Here is a 19,031-nt window from a genome sequence, read left to right on the forward strand (position 1 = left end):
GCACATTGATTATGTATGTCTTGTACATGATCCCCACCATTATTTCTACTAGTGAATGTTTATAAATGAGAGATCAAATCCTGATTAATAAGGCTGTACCATGGGCCAGTTCAAAATTCAGACAACTCCATCATAAACCAGTTTTAACAAGCAAAGAGCCCGAATGTTGGACAATCAGCAAAAAGTGGTTTGAAAGGTGCTGCTGCTCACCTGGAGCAAAATGCAGATGATCAGTGATAAATGTCAGCCTGTACTGTGAGGGCTCAGCGTGAGTGGAAGAGCAACAGAGTCATAAAAAGGAATTTTGTGCCTCTGTATACTACTCTGTCTATTTATTGTCAAAGGGTGGTAAATCCCCAATTTCACAACACGTCCTACTGCTTTGTGTGGATCCCATATGGTTTAGGTGAAGTTGGCTCTCGTTGGTGAATCTTAATTTTCGCATTTGCTCTAGATCCTCTACCAGAGCCAACCAAGGGCGTTCATGTTTGCCTTGGGTGGTTTTCTGCAGCAATTTTACAGAGTGGAATGGCAGGTTCAGCAGAAAGATTTTATGCTGGCCAGGATTTCTTGGCTTGTGACTATGACTTTGTTTTTTTTTTTTTTTTTTTTGGAACTGGGGGATTGAACTCAGGTCCTTGCACTTCCCAGGCAAGCTCTTATTCTACTGAGCCATCTCCCTGGCCCCCTGACATTATTTTACTACATACATTTCATTAGTGTGCCTTTGTATCAAGATTTAACCTCACGGTACTATATTAATTCCATTGTTCATCACTTAACACCAGATTGCTTATTTGTAGGTTTAGCATTATATTTTTGTCACTTGCTTAAATAAATAGCAACCAAAGATATAAACACTATCATTAGTGGCAAAAAGGCATTGTATACATCCAAATTGTTTTTCCAGGTACATTATAGTATGTGAATACATCCAGTTTCCCTTTAAAACACACATAAACTAAGGACTGTGGCAATAGTATTTATATCCAAAGGTACACTGGGTTTTATCTACATTGTTTCAGTTTGACTGATATTTTGTGCAGTTTGTAGATTTTTTAAAACAAATCACTCACTTATGTCTCTTTCTGATCTTTCTTAAAGTTACTACAACAGAACTATGCCTTAGAGAATAGCTTATAAAGGTTGCTATTGGATTTACTGAGGAATTAATATCCTCATTTAAAAATTATTGTATAAGAAAAATGGGCAGTAGTCTTTACTTTTGCACTTCTGCTTTCTTTACAAAGCATAGTATTTTTCCTACTCAGATTTTAAGCAACAAATGAATTCAAGTAATAAGCATAATATTTTGAATTATATAGATAAACTTAATCTTTAAAGGTTTAACAGTGGTGCTTCTACTGAATGCTAAGCAAATCCAAATGGTTATGATGTAATCATGATGGGATATCAAAATGATTCTCCAATTACCTCATTTGCCCTTACCATTCTAACTGGCCCTGAATTTTCCAGTGAAGTAGAATGACTCCAGTTAGAAGAAATGTGTGAGATCATCTTCTCTCAACTATCAGCTTCACTCAGAAAGTGATTCATGAGTACCCAACTAGATAGGATCAGGGTAAGAAAAAAATCAAAACAAAACAAAACATAAAAACAAAAAACAAAAAACCTTGACACTTTTGTAGGTTTTGCCAATCACAGATTTCATCTTCAGAATCACTCCATTGCCTCATCTGTAAAATCTATATTACAGGTTTGGAGAGATAGTTCCGCAGTATGAGAGCTTGCCTGGCAAACGCAAGGACCCAACTACAATCTCCAGTATCCCATGCTGCTGACCACTGAAACCGGGTGTGGTGGCACACACCTGTAATCCCAGTGCTGGGGAGGCTGAGACAGGAGGATCACTATGAGTCCAAGCAGCATAGTGAGACCCTGTGCCAAATAAATAAAAGATTAAATAAGTAAATAAACATATTACAGAGCACTCTGTGGATCGAGATAATGTGTTATCAATGAGCTCTTAGAGCAACCTCCAACCTCCAGTGAGCCCAGCATCCCTTTTCTTCCAGGGTCCCTGCAGAAAAACAATGAAAAAACAAGGTTTTCCTTAGCGTTTCTTTTGCTTCCTGTACTAAATCCTTTGTAAAATAAGATTTTATGTCATACTTGTAGGTCTCTGTAAGCACCAGAACTTTAAGAAGTTGTTCTTCAGCATGATACTGTAAATCATATTTTTACCACTTGTATTAACTCATATTTATCTTTCCCAAACTCTCAAGTATATCCTTGCAGTGATTTTTAAGAGCTAGGTTGTGAAGGTTAACTGTAGGTTGGCAATGAAGTTTAAATTCCAAGGTAACAACATACTCCTCACTGTGTGCCTTCGAAGTCCTGACCAGTGTTATTCATTTTTGTGTTATGAGTTATATAAAGCTCCAAAGGCCAGTGTAATGCAATCATCTGAGGTTTTCGAAGTGCTTTGGTTGTACTGATTATTATCCAGTAAATGGAGAATTCTTTGATCCATTGAAAATGGAAATTCTGTCTTGAAAAATAAACACACATTTTATTATATAATAGCCAGCTTTAAGGGGCATTGTTTATGTGCTAGACACCATGTTAGAAAAAATGGTTACACAGAAGGTTAAGTGATGTGGCTGAAGTCCCATGCTAAGTATGAGGCTAAGATTTTTAAAGATTTCCACCCAACTCACAAATCGGTGCTCATTTTTTCTGCACTTGTCAAGTTTCCAAGGTCACTGTCCTTGGGTCTTCACTTCCCAAATACAAATTTCACATTTAACTGGAAATATTCAAATATCAAAAGCAAGAAAGCATCCTGTGGTTTACATTAAAATGCCAATGTCGGAGTTTTTCCTTTGTCTTTGGTTTATTAAGCTGTAAGTTCCAAATATTTTACTCTTGTTCTAAAGACAACATTTCAAACAAGTCTCTGATGACTCCAATGTAATAATGGGCATGTGACTCGGGTCAGAAAGGGCTGAGGACGGTTCTGGTCATTTACAGATGTTCCACGAGGCTTTATGCATTGGCAATGAGGATGACATCAATGTGGTTTTCAAAAAATTCAACCTAAAATCCAGGTCTGTATTATGTAAAGCTTCCCTAACAACTTATAGTGAACAGGGTGGCTGAGAACTGAAAATTATGGTCTCACAGTCCTAAAATGTTGGAAAGCAAAGTGCCAGCAGGATGGGTGCCTTCTGAAGACGAGAAGGACCTGTCCCGTGTATCTTTTTTTTTTTTTTTTTTCATCTCACAGGTGCATGTATTCATTCCTCAGAGTAAACATGGCCGATGTAGGTGTACAGTGACATTCTGTGCTCCCATCTAACACAGCTTGCTTAAATTTACAGGCAGACTGAGGCATCATCTCATGGGTACTCGAGAGTTGGTTAACGGTGTCCATGAGCAGGCACAGGACTTGAACCTTTTAAGGCTTTGCTTCTTTTATGTGCACTTCTGATTTTATAAACAATGAAGTCCATCAACCCCATTCCTATCCAGACCTCCTGTTAAACTTGGGTATAGTACGGCTTCATAGGGACCCAGACATTTTTAGTTAAGCTTTGAAGCATCTGCCCAGGATCAATCGCCTAGGACCTAGCAGACACCGCTGGTCCGGGAAGGTCACCAACTTGGCGGCTTGCAGAAGTCTCTGGCGTTCCTTTATGACCGCGTCTCTACAGTCTCCGCCTTCGTCTCCATTGGTTCTACCTCTTGTCTCTTCGTGCCATCTCCTCTCCACACATGTCTGTGTCTTCTCACAGAGCTTTTATGTTTAAACAAGGACACTGGTTATGTTAGATTTGGGGCTAATTTTATCTACAGCAACTCTGTTCCCCAGTAATGTCCTATTCTCAAGTCCCAGAGGTTCAAATTGCAACATTTTCTGGAGGACAGAATTCAGGCCCTAATAAGATTTCAGTAACAACAGTTAAGCAGCATGGTAAGACAGCCTTGTAAAGTTTATATGTAAAATACATAATAATAGTTAATTCATTTAGGTAATTTATTAAAAATAAATTAATGTAAACAACAGTTAAGCAGCATGGTAAGATAGCCTTGTAAAGTTTATTATATGTAAAATACATAATAGTGAATTCATTTAGATAATTCATTAAAAATAAATTAATGCATAATTCATTCACTTTAGCTACTTATTATTAAGCGAACTATTGATTAAACAAATTAATGTTAAAAAGAAAACTGACCATTTATATCAAAACAAGCACCGTGCTTGTCTGCATAGTTGGGGCTGTGAGAGTCTTGGTGCTCAATTTGGGTAAAGGCAGAAACAAAGCAAAGTCATCTTTTTTCTTAGATGATACATTTTATTTTATTTTATTTTTAATTAATTTTATTGAGAAACAAATAGCAATGAGACAGTTTCAAAACCGATTAGTAGGACGGTTTCTATAATTAATACATTGCATATTGTTGTCTTTGTAGTGGTTATTCTGAAAAGGAAGGAAGAGGCAAGAAAGAAAAAAGATGACGGGCAAAAAAGTCACACACATACCAGCCCTTTCATCTGCAAAGCATCTTATATCCTCCTTCCTCTAACTGTGCTGTGGATTGAGCTAGACTACCGAGCTTTAATCTATTGAACTCTCTTCCTAATTATAGCTAGTTTATGAGTTTAATAATTACTCACATCTATGTCCACTCACCGAAGAGAAATGTATCCTCTGAGTCCTTTTAAAATCAGATCTTGTACTGTTTTAAGCCTATAGGAGCTTTTAACTTGGGCCATTTGTTTCCTAGTAAAGAAAATTAGTTTTTTACTTACACAAAGAATCCACAGGCAGAAGTAAAATTGTGCACACTGCTGATGTGAATGATCTCAGTAGGACATCGTAGGGCACATGGTAGCTGGGAGCTGGGAAGTGATTGATGCGACAGCCTTGGAAATTAGAGGTGACAAATCCCTATTCTATCATCTAGTACATCTTTTTGCCAAAGTCAAATTAATTTTAGCACTTTTCTTTCCAGGATATTGTGTAGTTCATATTTGAAAGCATCAGAGCCATAGAATTTCTGGGAAGTACATTCTATCAATATATTTTATGGTGATGTAGTTAAAGAACAGATTCATTATAGTTCATCAAGGACCAATGTACCAATACATGTGAATGAGGACAAATTAGCATAGTTTTTGTTCTATATTGAGATTATTTGACATTTTGTGTTGACTTTCATTTACCAAAGATTTCTTTCATGCATTACCTCAGCACTTTATATATATCCCTGTAAAATAAGCAAAATACTTGTTTTTATGTGCTATAGTAGAAAAAAAATAATGAAGTGTTATAATTAGCGGAAGTGAAACTAAAACCTTTGTCATTTATTTTCATTTCTATTCCCTTTCATTTACCTCACTGACGCAGCAGAGTATGAGGTAGTCCTAGTTTCTTTCCTAAACTCCAAATAATTGCTCTAAATGACAATTTCAGAAAAGTGTATTTAAGGAAGTAATTAAAGGCATGGGATGTGACAAAGAGAGTCCTGTGACAATGGAGGGAGTAGGTAATGGAAGTCACACTAAAGGGAAGGGCTAATGGACATGTTTAGTAGGCCTGTTTAGAAGAGCCATTTAAGCATTCTTGTTGGGCCAAAGGTATATATGTTCCAGAGTAAGTTCTGAGAAGAGACAGTGAAAAATTATATAAGTATTACAAATCATTGAGATTCCAGCCACTAACTCTATATTTTTCTAATAAGCCTCTTCCCTTTTTATTTCTTTTCAGTATTTGCCACATTACACTCATTTCCATGGTGACAAACTAAGATTCTGTAACAACACTAGCTAAATCAATCTGGAATGAGAAGAATGGGGAACAAGACGTTCTTTTATACAGACATAATCTATAAATCACTAGTTCTGGAGCAGTTTAAAGAAAAATAAAAGATACTGTAAGGGAGATTCTAATGATCATGCTCATTTACACAACAGGAGACATTAATCACCCAGTTTATCTATAAGTCATAGGATACAGTAAGCAGAACAGAAATTTGTCAAAATTTGTAAACTTAAGAATTAATTCTCAAAGCATTAAAACAATTTCCTTTTCAACTGATGTATAGAATTTGAAAAATGATGAATGTTGTGGGGTTTTTGTTTGTTTATTTTTAGGATGTAGAAAATACTTCAAAGATGTCATAAGGAATATAAGGAAAAATATAAACTAATATCAACATCTGCAAAATGTCAAATTGTCTTTGCCCCTTACTATTTGTCAGGCAACTACCGTTCTTCTTTAATGTAGCAAGTATAATTCAGCCACTAGCTTATTATTATTTATTTTTTTTACAATGCAGGTATCTGAGTATGTTAGAGAGGCTTTCAAAGGATTGCTTTATTTCTAGATGCCCTCAATAGTTTACCATATGTAAGAGATAGATGTTTAAATTCCATGTTAGGGATGAAGGCTTTGAGCTTTTACTTTTCTTTGAGCAATGGGATGGTGTTTTGGACCAACTGGAGCTGTCAATCATATGTACTATGGAATTTCTAAGACAAATAATCTAGAAGTTTATCAATGCATTCACTCATGCATTTCTTTACTTCTTTCCATCACCAATGTTTATTCAGAGCTGATTATGTGTCAGGCCATGGGCTAGCTGTTTAGATATCAAATACAACAAAACAAGTAAGAGATACAATGTAAGTCATCTCTCTGGTCTTCCAAAGCCAATTTAAGCAAAAGTTCATGCTTTAGAAGCACAAAGACATATAAACCCCAACGCACTGGCACAATCACACTAGAGAAGTCAACTAGAATAGGAGCCCACTTGAAAAGAACAACATTTACTTAGAAGGAAAGCTTAGGGATTCTAAGAGTTTTAGTTTCACAATACGAAAAAGAAATGACAAAAGAGCCGATATAAGGTTTCTACCCATTTGTGTCACCAAAGAACAATATGTTTTAAAACAACATTACAATTTATCATCCCTTGAATTTTTAACCAAAGGATGTGAAACCTCTCCCCCCAAATGATATATCTCTGTGTTTTTTCTTTTCATTAAAAACTTCTCTTGCTCTGTATTGTAAATACTCCTTCACCTCTGACCACAGGCTATAAGGCACAGTTCAGTAAACAGAGGCAGACAAGGCAGGAGCTGCAACTTCATGGTCAGCCAAAGGATACTTGATGAGCCCACAACCTGCTCATAAACACTTACTGATGTTAGATCTTTGTCAGGTTTCATTTATGTTGTTTGGCTGTAAACAGGAAACATGATGGAACTGATAAAAATTAAACTGTATAAACTAGGGGTGGGGAGGAAATCACCTATACCTTATAGGTGACCTTAGCTAACAGCCTCTGTTGTAGCAGTATACCTAAAGTAGTATTAGATGATGGCAAGCTACATGCATTGAGTTCTATGTGTTCTCTATCAATCATGCTGTATGCCCATCAACAGAGAAATAGACAAATAAAATGTATCAATACATAATGGAATGCTACTTGGCTATAAAGAAGAATAAATTTGAGATACTTGTAGAAAATATAATATTGAGTGAAATAAATCAGGCACACAAGCTGACATACCATATGGTATCTCTTATTTGAGTAAGGCAAAGTACAAATAAAGAATGAAATAAAGGGCAGATAGAAAGAAACGAGAAGATAGATGTTTTGCAAATGGGTCCAGCAGGGATACAGAAGAATCAGGGTGTGGGAGGAGGGAAGTAAAAGAAATTCAGATGTGTCACTTACATGTACCAAATAGCCATAATAAATGTAACATTATATGTCATAAATATGAACTAAAAGAATAATATCAATACATTGGAAAATGGGGAAAACAGATTTAGAAGGAATTAAAAAAGAATCAAACTGTGTTACACCTATGAATGTACTCCATAAGATGAATGTAAACTTTACATACTGCAAACTAAGAAAATAAAAATCAGACTTACAAAGAATCTATAAGTTTATCTTCTGTGAGAGCTAGCAAGTTAATCTGCCACACGTTTGCAACTTTTGGCAAAAGCCATGTGTCACAAGGGCCAGTCACAAAGAACTGTCAGGTACACATAGCAGGGGCAGTAGCAAAGAGTAACAGTGACGTTGCGTTGTTTTGATCCCTGGTTCCCATGAAGCGATGCTAGAAGGCCAGGAAATGCTACTAAACAGAGTGGGCTGCATCCAAAAGACTAACCCTGCATTAGGGGAACCAGGTCATTTATAATGAATGGGCGCTTGCCTGCCATTTACTATGAAAGAAGATACTACTTCTATTACACTGTGCAGAAAGCAAATTTGCCCTTTGCATCAGAGAAGACACTGTTTCTTTTCCAAGTCTTTTCCCTGTACAGACGCTCTAGGAAATGCAGTCCGGAGCATGAGCAGCCTGAATTTCTGCTCTCAAGATATTCAGGTTACTCCAGTATCATGTCTGCATCTTGTACTATGAATAACCACTATGAAGACAACAATATGCAATGTATTAATTATTGACACTATCCTATTAATCAGTTCTGAAACTGTCTCATTGCTATTTGTGTCTCAATAAAAGTAATAAAAAAAGAAGATGTGCAGGAATCCTGTGGTCTGTGGAGAATGGCCTCCCAAGACTCCCTACTGTTAGAAATCATATGCAATCAGTTGTCACTCCTTTCTCCTTTATACTTGTACCCCTTCACCAGATATTTCCCACAAATATGTATAAACTCTTGAGTCTCTATCTTTTAAAAGTAGGACAAATTAACCAACCCCTTTCTCCTCTCCCTCTCCCTCTTGTCACTGCTGTTCCCTCTTCTTCACAACCAAATTTCATTCTCTTATTTTAAGGAGAAAAATGTCTCACAAAATTTCAAAACAAGATAATAAGAGAATAATAATTATTAACACATTGTGTATAATTATCTTTAAGTTAGTTGTTCACAGTACAAGGTATTTGCATTTAATTGTCCAAACAATATTAGCACAAATCTTTTTCTTTTCTTTCTTTCTTTTTTTTTTTTTGTTGTTTGTTTGTGATTCTGGGAATTGAACTCAGGACCTTAGGCTTGCCAGACAGGTGCTTATGCTGCTGAGCTATATCTCTGGCCTTCTTTTCAACGAATTAAGAGAAATTAATAATATAACTATGTTAATTATTATATACATTTATCTCTCTTTAAAAACTTTTCCTTCCTTTTTTTCTCCATTCCCTCATCCCAGTTTCTCTTTCATTTTGAAGTTTCCTCCCATTTTACAATATCTGTTGTACATTTTGAATTTCACTTGCTCTTTCAGCTTCTCATACCAGGGGACAATACAATGTTTATACATGTGAGTCTTGTTTATTTCATTTACGAATGTAGTCTTGAGTTGTACCCATTTATCTATAAATAAATGGGTTGTACCCAGTTTATCCTTTACGGCTTGGTAGTACTCCATTGTATGAAATTAATGTATTTTTTTTTATCCATTCCTCAGCTGATGCACATTTGGGTTGTTTCCGAGATCGAGTTATTACAAATTGTGTTGCTATGAACATGGGTGCACATATATCACTGTGGTATGATGTTTTTAATTCTTCTAAGAAAATACCCAGAGGGAGAATAGGTCAAATGGGACCTCTAGTCCGAGTCCTTTGAGGAATTTCCTCACTGATTTCCATAATGGTTGCTCTAGTCTATACTCCCACCAACAATGGCAAAGGGTTTCTTTTGCTCCACAGCCTCTCCAGCATTTGTTATTGGTTGATTTCTTGATAATAGCCATTCTGTGGACAATAGGTAGTCTAGGTGTTGGGTGTTGTATCTATCTGCATGTCTCAAATAACCAGTGATATTGAAGGCCAGGAAACGCTACAATATATTTACAAATGCTACATATATTTATTTGCTGTTTGCATTTTCTTCATCTGAGAAGTGTGTACTTATCTCAGATATTGACTGTTTTTTTTTTTTTTTAGCAAAATGTATTTATTGAAAGAAGGAAACTCCCATCTGAAAGAGGGAAAGAAAGGGGACCTGAGTGGGCTGTCCAGGAGTCAGTGAATCGGTGGTTTCTAAGGATTTTTATAGAGCAAAAGCAGGTGGTGAGGTGGGTCTAACATGATAAACATGGGAACTCGCTTAGGTGGGCATGAGGCAGGACAAAACTATGGTCAACCAGTGAGATTATAAGCACCATCACTCAGGCAAAATTGATTAAATCCAGGACCAAATGAGGAAATGAATCATATTGTAAGTACACATGAATATGGAACGTGGGCTCTTCCTGTTGGGGTTTGGGTTAGGAATTCTTTCTGGCTCTTTCAAGGTGATTGATTACTATTTGGAATATCAATTCCTGATGCCCTTCCCTATGGAAATATGTGGCTGCATTTATTTACTCTTGTCTTGAGGTCTGGCCCAAAACAGGAGTGAATATCTCTCTCAAAGTTGCAAAATCACCTGGCTTCCATATTGTTTTCTTGAAGGCCCAGCCCTATCTGACTGCCGATAATATTTCTATCTAATTTAGCTGCCTATAACATTCCTCCCTCTGAAGAAATAACCCAAACTGCCATGAAGGAATTGTGGGTGATGACCGCTCTGGCTTCTTCAGGCTGCATGGGGTTATAGATGTTGACTGGAAGTCAGAGATACTCTCCAAAGGCCCTCAATAGACAGCAGGCATTGTCTTGGATTGGCATATAACTTTGAATCTGGAGGAGACAAAGAGAAAGAAGAAAATAAGCATGTATGGATCAAATAACATCAACAGGATAATTATGAATACAGTCAACAAAGACTTTCACCAAGAAGACAGTAATGACTTCCCATAAAGATGATAAAGATAGGGTCTAGGGGACCTCAGCATCTTACATACCATTGATTTGATGTCTAATGTCTTGAACAGCTATTAAAACCTTAGTAGAAAGATCAAGAAAAGTAATAACATTTTAAGGTTTGTAATTATAAAAAGACTGTCAGAACTTTTTGTGCGTCCTTTGGAAAACACTGAGCACTCTGGTTTGAAAGTGGGACCACCTGCTCTGGGTCACTACTGACAAATCTGCATTGGCATCTATCAAAAGTGAAACAGGCTTTCTCCTATATTGGCAGTTAACATGGGTTCCATCCATGGCCTCATCAATCTGAAACTTCTTCTAATGCCGTCAAGAACACTTCCTTTTTTCCCTCTTTAGCAGCTTTGGACATATTTGCTTGAAGTGTGCCTTATTTCTGTCTGGATTCAGGGAAGTGTGTCTCCTCCCTGGTTTCCTCACTGGCCTTCGTTTCTATAGGCTGCTAGTATCACTTTTCAGATGCCCACTGTTGTACTGAGTCTCTAAATTTGGGAGGTCTGATTTTTTTTTTTTTTTTTTAGTTCTTTAGATGTTCTTGATAGTAATCCTTTTGTCTGAGGAACAGCTAGCAAACATTTTTTCCCACAATATGGGTCGTCTCTTCACCTTGTTGGTGGTTTCTCTTGCTGTGCAAAAGCTTTTTAGTAAGATGAGATCCTAGTTGTTGATTGTTTGTGACAGTTTGTGTGCAATTAGGGTTTTATTCATAAAGTCTTCAAGACACCAGCATCTTCAAGACAACCAAATAATTGAGATTTCTACGTTGTTCCCCCCAATTAATGGTAGTCCATTTTTTTCACTGTGGTATGTGACCTAAATACTAATGAGATATATAAAAATCACATATTTACAGTTTAATGAATACTTGTGTACCCTTTACATAGGCCTAGAAGTAAGACAACATTAATACTTCTATGATGCAGTAATTCCAGTCCTAGGCATGTAACTGGAATACATAAACTAGGACAAATGTACAAGAGTGTTTGTAGCCATATTATTTAATCTTTTAGAAGTTAAACAGCCATATGCTGAAGGATGGGTATACATATGTCAGTCCCTCAGATCGCCTTTCCATTCCCTCTCATTTTATTGGTATCCAGTAGTCTTACTTATATGGTAATGATCTTGTTACAGTTCTCTATTGCCAATATACTTTAGTCTTGCCTGGTTTCTAAATTTTATAAAAACAGAATCATGCTTTGTATTCTTTTACATTTGTTTCTTTCACTCAATGTAATGTTTATCAGATTTATCTATATTCTTGGATATAGCTGAAGTTTACTGCAGTAGTTTATTTCTGTTCATTGTGCTTGGAATTTTATTGTGTTTGTCTCCTACAATTTATTTACCCATTCTTTTATAGATGATTGTTTATGTTTTTGTAATATTAAGCAATGCTTCTATAAACATTCTTATAAATGTGTCTAGTGTATGTGCTTCAGGATATAGGCTTAGAAGTGGAATTGATGGATTATAAGGTCTATGCATCTTTCATGATTATAGATCATTCAACTGTTTTTCAAAGTAGTTGTTTCAATCCTCACACTGATCAGCAGAGTATTAGAGTTTCTATTTTATCATATTTAAAAAAGCATTACACATAAAACAAAAACTTAAGGTACTTATGGGATATTAGGGAATACTCCAAGAATAATGATTTAAACTTTGTAACATTATCATTTTACTACTTCTAGTACCACTCTCCAGATAGAAAAGTTGAGATACAGATAGGTGAAATAACTAGTGGTGGTTTTAATTTACATATTCCTTACCATAGATAAGATTGAACAGTTTCTCAAATCTTTATTAGGTATTTAGGTATTTTCTTTTGAGAATTTCAGAGTCAAATCTCTTTAGCCAAGTTTCTACTCTGATTCTGATTTGTCTCACTGATTTTCAGTTCTTTCTGTGTTTTGTTTTTTGTACTCAGAGGCTTATACTATCACTAGTTTACTTGATATCTCTAAATGAACAGAATCTTTATTTTATGTATTTAGTATAGGGTCTACAGGGTCTCACTATGTACATTAAACTTATAGTGATGCACCTGTGTTCAGTCTCCCAAGCGCTGGGATTACAGGCATGCGCCACCATGCCAAGTCGCAATTGCTGTCTCAGCGTGCCCCAAGGGCAGGGCTGGCACGGCACGCTGGGGATGAACCCCTGTCACTATGCTTTGCGTAAGCAGGTGCTTTAGTCTACTGAGCTATCTGGCTGACCCTAAATGAACAGTCTTTAGTTTTCGGATAATTAAATGTATTAGTTAGTTTCTCAAAGGCCATATCTTTTGTGCTTATATTAGAGAGTTATGTCTATCCAAGTGCATCTTTCTGTGTCTATAGGATTTGCTATATATTTTCGTTTTTGTTGAAATCTCTATAGAATCCATCACAATAAATATTTGAATAAGGTGTTGTAGGGCCGGTCAAACAGCTCAGCAGATTAAAGCGCCTGCAAACAGGTGCAGAGGCTGGGAGTTCGATCCCTGGGCCTGCCATACTGGCCCTGCCCCCGGGGTGTGCTGAGATGGCAATTGAGACTGGGCGTAGAGGCGGGTGCCTGTAATCCCAGCTCTCCATAGGCTGTAAACAGGCGGATCACTGAGTCTGATCTAGTAGTGAGACCCTGAACACCTTATAGACCCTTCCCTAAAATACAGAAAAGAAAAAAAAAGAATAAGATGTTGTGATTGATTGTATGAATAGACTTGGCTATGCTATAGTGCCAAGTTGTGTGGCCATATTGCTGGTAGGGTGTCTTGCAGATGTGATTGGCATTTAGAATAAGTCAATTTTTTTAGGCAAGATAATGCCTTCAGGAACACACATGGATTTCTGCTTCACATGTGATTTCATCACAAATCAGCACATTCAGCAAATTACCACAGTCTTTGGAACCTGGTACACAGCTGTAATCTAGAAAGCACTTCATCTTAGCTACCTTTCCTCTTGCTGGCACAACCTACCCAGCTCCCACGAGTTAAAGGAGGAAAGAGTTATTTCAGTTCCCAGTTTGTGGAGGTTTTAGTCCACGGTCAGCTGGTTACCAGGCAGGGCAGCCTGGCTTGGGATGAAAGAGAAGACACAGTCCATAGCAGAGCAGGCAGGAAGCAGAAGGCACCAAGCACTGAGCACCGAGCCTTCTTGTATCCCATCCAGGCTATGGGATACAGGTGCCATCCAGGTGCCACCTCCGCCCAGAGTGAGGAACCTGACTGCAGAAAATCCATTCCGCCAGACCCAGAACTGGGCTAATTTGATCAATAGAATTTATTTAGCATCATATGCCCCTAATCCCACTATCACACAGCCTAGATATAGCCAGGTCTGAAAAGCCCCACCTATGAGTGCATGAGGCCTTGCAGGGAGCATCCAGGTACAAACCATGACACACTCATTTTTTAATGCTTTTTAGTAAAGAGCAAGAAAAATAGTTTGCTTTCAGCTGGCAGGATCAGCAATACAGCTTACATTGTATTAGTAGGGAAAATCAACTCTCCAGCCCCATGTTGTCATCTATCTGCAAGGAAAATGATCATCTTTCAAAACATACCACACTTGGCCATTACCTCAAAGACACTGTGCTATTGGGCCTAGTAAGCAAGAAGTCCTAATTGTTGTAGACTTACTGGAAAGATTGATTAAAATTTGGGGGAAAAGCAGGGCTATACTCTTATATTTCTTTTTGTCTTCCACAAGGCCTTGGTAGCTGAATGTTCAACAAAAGAGCCCCAAGTTAACAATAATTTAAACTGCCCATGATGAATTGGACGGTCTGACCCATCCATCAGTAAAGTAGCCTTGCTGATGGAGTGCCACACCATTTTTGGGTGGAAATGGTGTATATGAGATTGGGCTCCAGAGGGCCATGAAACACATGGAAGCCACACAAAAGCACTGAAACAAGTCTATACTCTTTACTGTCCTGCTACATGACCTCTTTCCTAGTCTGAATCTGCAGCCTCAGGGGGTGTTTTGCACAATCAGTTGTTGAAGAAGAAGGTGGGCCTGGTTTCCATATGGTTTAGGATAAGATGCAGACCAGCCAAAAAGTGAACAGCTACCATGTTCTAGTACCTTTCTGGTACATTCCTAGAGATAGTTGTGATGGGAAATTATTCCATGGGAAGGACTTGAAGTAGTATATTCCTTCAATTTTCATGGAACCAGAAATGTCTATAATTGCCACAGAATTCTGACTTATGGCCTAGGGCCAATGATTTGATTGGACAGTTAGGAAATAAGGAATATGAATGGAAAAATAGTGATAAGGGGATTTTGGAAGAGACAGGTAGCTAGACCTCCACAAACAGGAGAAGATAAAAAAAGAAGAAGCAGGCATGTCTGTCCTATGTGAATGTTTACCAACATATGACATCAGCAGAGGAAGATTTTAGTAACAAAGTGGATAGGATGCCCTGGACTGTGAGTACCAGAAAGCCTCTTTCCCTTGTGTTTTAACTATTTCTACCACATCACCTGTGCTCTATCTCCCCCATTTCTTCAAGAACTACAGAAAGATATATTGAAGGTTTCCCCTCTAGCCTCCTTATCTTTTAGCCACTCTGCTCTAGTTTTTCCTTGTATTTTTTCAGTGTTGTTTTTTATTGGAAAAGTCTCTGTTCTACATTGTGGGGAGTTTTATCTAACCTGTCCATAGTTCACTAGTAATTCTCCTTTCTGTCTTGTATAGCCTGCTATCATACCTGTGAATTGAGATTTTTCTTTCAATTAGAACATGTTTCCAGGGCCAAGGAGATAGCTCAATAGAATAAGAGCTTGCCTGGCAAGTGCAGGGTCCTGAGTTCAATCCCTGGTATGCCCACCCCCCCAAAAAATAAAAAGAATAGGTTTCCATTTTCAAGTTCCCCCAATTACCAAATATTTTGTTATACTTCTCATAATTTTCTATCTTAAAAGACTTTGGGTTTTTCTTTTTCTGGAGGGATTCTCTGTTCTTTTATGCTTTGCAAATACTATTGTCTGAGAAGACTATTCATGAGATATTTATGTTTTTTTCTTTTCTCCTGCTTAGTGCTTTTCTTATTTCAATATATATCTTTGTGTGGCTTGGTTATTTTTAATTGCAAGTTGTTTATTGTCTTTGAAAAAACAGGATTTTTATCAGGATTTCCTAAAGTTCAGATATCTATCTATCTATCTATCTATCTATCTATCTATCTATCTATCTATCTATGTATTTATGTGTTTATTTTTCCCCAGTACTGGCAATTGAACTCAGGACCATGTGCTTGCCAGGCAAGCGCTTATTGTACTATATATGTCTATGTCTATGTCTATGTCTACGTCTATGTCTATGTCTATGTCTATGTCTATATCCTATCTATCTATCTATCTATCTATCTATCTATCTATCTATCTATCATCTATCTTACCCCTTCTTTTGTATTTCTTTCTTTCAGGTGCTATGAGGACTAATAGTCCAACACAGCCTTAAAATGGTAACTTGTGGTTTCTTGGAATACTTTGATGATCATGATGACAATGGTTATTTTGACTGCTGATGTGTTTGCCAGGGTCATAATATCTCAAAATAGTTTTGAAGCAGTGTCTCTAATCTTCTTAAGGCCAATGTATATTTGCTAGTCCGCAAGTCTAGTGGAGAAAAAGGAGGCTTATTTCTGATTCCTTCTTATTCTAATGATCTAGCTCTGCAGGGAACCACTTTCCTTAAAGGCATGGTGTTTGAGGTACCAGATATAACATAAACTAGATGATTTCTTACTAGATCCCCTAACTTCAGCTCCATAGTTAAGATTTTTGCACTTTTGTTTCACACGTTCATTAAAGTCTTAGTTCAACATTATAGTCCTGCTTTAGTTAATTTAGTTAACTCTATTAATTTCTTGTTAGTTAATTTAGTTCACTCAAGTGTGTTTCTCATAGTTATGGAGGATAGGAAGTCCCATGCTAGGGCTCCGGAAAAATGATGGTCTGGTGAGGACCTATTTCCTCACACATAAATGGCTCTCCTTTGCTGTGTCTTCAGGTGGTACAAGTAACTAGGTATCTTCCAGGGTTTCTTTCATAAGAGCATTAGTCTGATTCATGAGGTCCTTGTACCCCTAGCCTAAGCCCCTGAAGGCCCCAGTTCCTTGATTGCATCACAATGCACATTAGGCTTCACCATATGAATCTGAGGGTGGGAAATGCACAAACATTCTGATCATCACGAGTCTATTTTATCTAGGAATAGGTGAAGGGCTTTTATGTGGAAACAGTCTTTTTAATTTTTTTTATTTTTTATTTTTAGGGAAGGGTCTATAGGGTGTTCAGAGTCTCACTACTAGAGCAGACTCATTGTCTCCCAGCTTGCTGGTGCCACCACGCCCAGTCTCAATTGCCATCTCAGCATATCCCGGGGACAGGGCTGGCACAGCATGCCCAGGAATTGAACCCCCGGCCCCTTCACCTGCTTATAGGTGCTTTAATCCTCTGAGCTATTTGGCTAGCCCCTTAGGCGGAAACAGGCTTTGAGCATCCTGTTTACCATTCTGGGTTCTTATCTACCCATATGTTTTGAGATGACAATTCTTTGCTATTCTAAATCTCTTTAATATTAAGAAAATATTTTAGTCACAATTTTTTGCTTTTAGTCTGAAATGTGTGTGTAGATAGTCCATCTTGCAGTGACGATGCAATAAAAATGTTACATCTTCTCACAACCATGTTAAATGTGGCTTCAGAGAAAGTTGAAACTTGTCATACAGCACTGAAGAATTAATAATCATGCCCCTCACTGTCATTCCACATTATAAATTGATGGAACATTTCTGGTACATTTTCCTTAAATTGATCATTGCAGTGAAAAGAAAGACAGTGTATGAAAAAAATTAAGACTAAAAATAACATAATCAAATGCTTAAAATATGTTTCAGTATGGCATCGAACTCCTAAAAAGGATGTGTGGAAATCTCAGAGGCCACTATCTACTTTATCTAACGTGATTTGAGATTCAGGTAATTAATGAGCTCTGTCTCTCTGTTGAAACAGTTATTGCGATGACCTCAGACCAGGGAAAGTGCTCATATTAAATATTGACTGCCTACAAGTCCATAGGATTTAAACTTCCTATAGTGAGGTGAATAATTTAATTTAGAACATGATCATCCCACTTACAGTATAGAATTTCCACCGATAAGCAGAAAAGAAATTTTTGTAACACAGAGAGCATTTCTGACCCATGCTAAAAAGGGTTGCTTTTAATTCACTTTTGTATGTAATGGATTTAGCAAAGAACTAGTAAAATAATTAAAGTTAAGAAAACCTCAAATTAGTATTATAAGGGTAAGAAAACCAAAGCTTCCTTGGTAAAAGAGGTGACTGAAAGAAAGACTGCATTCACCCGAGCAGAGATATTAGCAGTGGAGTCTTTGTTCTGCTAACATCTGGGTAGATTTAAAAATGTACCAAGGCCTTATTCTCATTCCCAGGGATTGTACTATAATTGGTCTGGGATTTGACCCAGGTATCTAGTATTTAAGAAACTCTCTGTGGATGGCTACTTTGTAGTTGACTAATCCATCCTAAGATTAGTTTAGGAGAATAATTCCTATAGTACAATGACTATGTTTATGAAATTTAACTATTCTGACACTCAACTAGATCATAAAATAAAGAATATAAGTGGATAAGATGTTTGAATTTTCTCAATAAAGAGTACAAAAGAAATAGGACTTTAACTGTAATATGAATTTGAACTGGGATTCTTGCAAAGATACCTACTGAGGACTTGGCTTGCAGAATTCCAGAATGGCTAACCAAGGCATGTTGTGGCATTTTGTTGTGTGTGTACACTAAACAAAGAAGTTTTGCCTCTTAGCCTCTAACCTCAGACAGAGCTGAACCCAAATTTTTACCACCAGACTTCCTGGCTGCACAGTCTTTGGAAAAATTAAGTTTCCAGTGCTTTAGTCTCATGATTCATTCAGTTATGAAACCAGGGTTTAATCATACAGAAAGGTGCTGTGCATTGTGTTCAGGGAATATCAGCAAAAGCAATGGTGTCAAGTGGGTCTCACACCTGCCATGCCTGGCTATGTGCAGGGATTTCTTGAGAAGTACAGGTAAAGTGAAGTGATAAGCATGGTACCTGTTTATTATTATTAAAATGATGTAAAGTTTTTGTCTCAATAAGGTAGGTAAAATTCAATTACAATGAAAAATCTGCAGGAGTTTTTATTAGTGATCTGTAGAGTTAAATATATATATATTTTGTAATAATGATT

Source organism: Octodon degus, unplaced genomic scaffold (genome assembly GCF_000260255.1).
Source record: "Octodon degus isolate 3935 unplaced genomic scaffold, OctDeg1.0 scaffold00260, whole genome shotgun sequence".
NCBI classification, from domain to species: Eukaryota; Metazoa; Chordata; class Mammalia; order Rodentia; family Octodontidae; genus Octodon; species Octodon degus.